The sequence below is a fragment of the Poecilia mexicana genome, unplaced genomic scaffold, assembly GCF_051168715.1.
Source record: "Poecilia mexicana isolate PSO_F unplaced genomic scaffold, ASM5116871v1 scaffold_21, whole genome shotgun sequence".
Lineage (NCBI taxonomy): Eukaryota > Metazoa > Chordata > Actinopteri > Cyprinodontiformes > Poeciliidae > Poecilia > Poecilia mexicana.
Window position 1 is genome coordinate 19075465 of NW_028263390.1, and position 4933 is coordinate 19080397.

A 4933-nucleotide genomic window follows, 5' to 3' on the forward strand; every position below is an offset into this window, starting at 1 on the left:
TGTCCGTGTGCCCTGTCATTATTTATAATTTACTGAAAGTCTCGATATTGTTTTCAAACACTGAATATTCTGTTTTTCTAAGAGAAAGAACTCCATGTGTTAGAGGTGGGCGATTTGGACTTAAACTTTTATCCCGATATTTTGTGGTACTATCGTGATAACAATAAAAATGACAATAAGAACTATTAAGTTTTTTTATTGGCGCAGCAGTCATAGCCCCACAAATACTGTTGAAAAATATTCCCATTAGTTATACGCTTCTTAAGATCCCAGTCCCAAAAATTAATATGACTTTTATCACTATACTGATCACACTGACTGCATTTATCGATATTTATTGATACTGTCGTTGAATAAACAGTGGGAAAAAAAATACTACAACTAACAATACGGACGGATTTGTTGTTTTTTTAAAATTAGGAATTATCATGGCAACAATAAATCAGAATTCTTATCGAGATAAATGATAAACGATACGATAAATGCCTTTTAAATACAAAAAAAATAAATCTGTCTCTAGCCACTTAAACCTCCATCTTAAAATGTATTTTAAAGGACAAACAAAAGACCTGAATTCTTCTCTCTTACCTGAACGTCCAAATTGGACAACCTTTGAAGACTAATGTGTATTATTCAATGGTAACTCTTTTTCAGTAGCTAAATATAAAAGTGGTGAAAATTAGCATTAAGTGACATTAATACAACAATTTTAACCAATAAACTCCCTTCTTATAACTAATTTCTAATCAATTATACAGCTTGAATCCTGGAAAAGATGTGTAGCTCTAAATGTGAATCAAAGAGATAAACATCTAAGAGAACAAGATAGTTGGAGGTTTCTGTGGTTAAGATCTTCAACACATCACTGCTTTGACATACATCTTTCAGCGGTTTCTCTGTTGGCACTGAAAGTGTCTTAAAGAAACAACCTGATCAGATAAAAGCAAGATGTGTATCGGAAAAACGGGACGACTCAATCGCTCAAAGAATCCCACCGCGAAGATAAGGCAGTGCAAGTTTAAGTTCTGCAAAACCAGGTCTTGATAGTCATCTTGATAACTTTCCCAGAATTGAAAGTGGGATTCACTCATATGGCCAGAGGGGGATTTAGTCTGGAAGAATGTTATCAGTCTCATCGTTGTAGCAAACACAAGAAAAGACTATCATGTTCTGAGAACATGATCAGGAAAAAGGGACAGTTTATTTATGAGTTCAACATGAAATGTTTTCAAGTTGGTACAGTTAGCATGTAGCATTAGCTTCTGGCCGGGGAACCCCATTGCACAATGTTTGTTACTCACTTTTTTAAATACTGTTACGCAATATTTATGTGTTAGCAAAAATATTGCCTCATGCCTTCTGATTTAGTCAGCCAGTAGTTTTTAGGGGGTTTTTTTGCAGCAGAGAGCTACATAGCTAGGCTGCTGGATGGTTCCTTCAGTCGCTTACTTGACAGAAATTTGGTCATTTTGTGCTTGAGGAGCAAAGCAGCCTGCCAGGGCCGTGCAGAGACCACTATAGGGGCAAGTGCTAAAAAAAAAGGGGCACATCTAACCGCATTTTAGGACAGATTATTAATAAAGCCACACAGTTTTCAGAGTTTAATAAACAATGATAAATAAAATTGTGAGATATACAATCAAAGCTAAGGTAAATCTCTATATAGAGTATACAACTATGCATATGCAAGATATTTTATTAGTAATTTCTTTCTGCAGGTCTATTTTGTTATAAGAAAGTATTGCAATATTCAAACCCGCAATTTAGCAAAATATGTAAATCAGAGCTAGACCACCGGACATATTTGTCTTTACAGAATTACACTATTTAAAATGTAAACAAGGGCACAATGCAACCTTTTAGTGGACTGTAATCTATAAAAAAGAGCTGCCTGTTTCCTACTGCAGTGGAGGTGAAGATGGTCCATTCAGGAAAGCAGATCTGCATCAAACTTTAATGTAGAACTGCAGAAAAACGAAAAAAATAAAAATGTAATTGTTAATGCATGTCACCATGAGAAAAGCCTACTGAGTTTTGCTTAAAAAACTTTTCTCTCACATGACGTCGTGGGCCCGGCCCAAATTCGCAACAAAAGATTTCTGATGTGTGTAAATAAAAGTTTATGTTTGGCAAATAACTTTTTAAGTTCATGAGACAAAAATTAGTTATTTAAATTAGAAAAAAGTTATTTAAACAAAACATTTTGTTTTTAAAAAAGAAATCATTACAATTCCAAAAGTTTTGATTACAATTTTATTTTAGGTTAGTTTTTCTTTTCCTTTTTTTTTTTTTATTGAATTGGGGAAAAAATTAACTGCATACTCTGTGAACCAGACCCTAAACTTAAAGTCTGGATTGAGTTTTTCCCCTTCATTAATGACACTTTTAGTACATACATTTTATCTATCATGGTAGTTCAGGGTGAGTTATTTTTAATTCTAAATGAATATCCTTGTTGGACTTTTATTTAAGTGCTATTCTCCTTCAAGATACATTTACCTAACACCAGAATAAATACAATGTACATTATGCAGCAAAGGAAATGATATGTTTTGAACGGGCGATGTGCCCCTATTGCATAAGTGATACTGAAGAATGACTGATATCATTAACGATACAGGGAAGAAGCTTTTTAGTTATCTAGCTTTGCAAGCAAAGTCGTTAGCTAGCAGCTAGCTAATAGCACAACAACAACAGCCTAATGTCTGTATGATAAAAATACCGAATCGATAGATAAGAACAGTTTTTCCTCACCTGGCTGTCTCCTCCCGTTCAGTAGTTCTTCAGAGAAAGGCAGACGCAGAGGCCTGTCAGTGTCTGTTGTATTTCATTACCTCTCTGCTTAAACCGCTACTCCGTGCTGAAGCGTAAACGATACTTCAGCGTTTTCTGTCATCTGACAAGTAGCAAGTCCACTCCACTTTATTCACCAAAATGTTTTTTTTAATTCACTAAAAACTATTCTGTAATCTGGAAAGTTCGCTACTTTAAGCTCCAGTTTGTCATAAAGGGTGGTAGGTGGTGGTGAGGAGTGATGCAGAAACCCAGATAATTATGAAGATGATGAAGAGTTTAATGATAAAGATGCTCAAACAGTCCAAAAACAGGCGGCACAGCAGAGAAGTTAGCACACAGCTAAAACCTGGTAGCACTGACAACAAGGACTGACACGATGAGCTAATGCCGACACAGGACTTCACAGTTCAACTGTGCCGGCAGACGAACAAACAGACATTAGACAAGGACCCGACAAGAGACAGAGACAACAGGTGGACATAAATACACACGGGGTAATCAAGGGAACGAGACACCCCTCGGAACAATCAAGGGCTAACAGGACAACACAGAGACTCAGGGAAACAGGACTAAACACAGAAAATCTCAAAATAAACAGAAAACTATGGATTAAACTACGGACTCTCGAGTCAGCAGTTGGAGCAAGCACCACTTTTACAGACTCTCGAGTCAACTGCTCTCGAGTCAGCAGTTGACTCGAGAGTCAGCAGTTGGAGCAAGCACCACTTTTACAGACTCTCGAGTCAACTGCTGACTCTCGAGTCAGCAGTTGGAGCAAGCACCACTTTTACAGACTCTCGAGTCAGCAGTTGACTCTCGAGTCAGCAGTTGGAGCAAGCACCAGTTTTACAGACTCTCGAGCAGTTGACTCGAGAGTCAACTGCTCTCGAGTCAGCAGTTGACTCTTGAGTCAGCAGTTGGAGTAAGCACCAGTTTTACAGACTCGAGAGTCAACTGCTCGAGAGTCAGCAGTTGGAGCAAGCACCAGTTTTACAGACTCGAGAGTCAGCAGTTGGAGCAAGCGCCACTTTTACAGACTCGAGAGTCAACTGCTCGAGAGTCAGCAGTTGGAGCAAGCACCAGTTTTACAGACTCGAGAGTCAACTGCTCGAGAGTCAGCAGTTGGAGCAAGCACCAGTTTTACAGACTCGAGAGTCAACTGCTCTCGAGTCAGCAGTTGACTCGAGAGTCAGCAGTTGGAGCAAGCGCCACTTTTACAGACTCGAGAGTCAACTGCTCGAGAGTCAGCAGTTGGAGCAAGCACCAGTTTTACAGACTCGAGAGTCAACTGCTGACTCTAGAGTCAGCAGTTGGAGCAAGCACCAGTTTTACAGACTCGAGAGTCAACTGCTCGAGAGTCAGCAGTTGACTCGAGAGTCAGCAGTTGACTCGAGAGTCAGCAGTTGGAGCAAGCACCACTTTTACAGACTCGAGAGTCAACTGCTCTCGAGTCAGCAGTTGACACGAGAGTCAGCAGTTGACTCTCGAGTCAGCAGTTGGAGCAAGCACCAGTTTTACAGACTCGAGAGTCAACTGCTCTCGAGTCAGCAGTTGACTCGAGTCAGCAGTTGGAGCAAGCACTAGTTTTACAGACTCGAGAGTCAACTGCTCGAGAGTCAGCAGTTGACTCGAGAGTCAGCAGTTGGAGCAAGCACCACTTTTACAGACTCGAGAGTCAACTGCTCTCGAGTCAGCAGTTGACACGAGAGTCAGCAGTTGACTCTCGAGTCAGCAGTTGGAGCAAGCACCAGTTTTACAGACTCTCGAGTCAACTGCTCTCGAGTCAGCAGTTGACTCTCGAGTCAGCAGTTGGAGCAAGCACTAGTTTTACAGACTCGAGAGTCAACTGCTCGAGAGTCAGCAGTTGACTCGAGAGTCAGCAGTTGACTCGAGAGTCAGCAGTTGACTCGAGAGTCAGCAGTTGACTCGAGAGTCAGCAGTTGGAGCAAGCACCAGTTTTACAGACTCGAGAGTCAACTGCTCTTGAGTCATCAGTTGACTCTCGAGTCAGCAGTTGGAGCAAGCACCAGTTTTACAGACCAACCCAGTGGAACTAGAACATCCATGATGGCAGAAAATATCTCAGAGTTCCCGACTGGTACATGGTCCGTAAAACTGTTCCTGCCCATGTACCGAC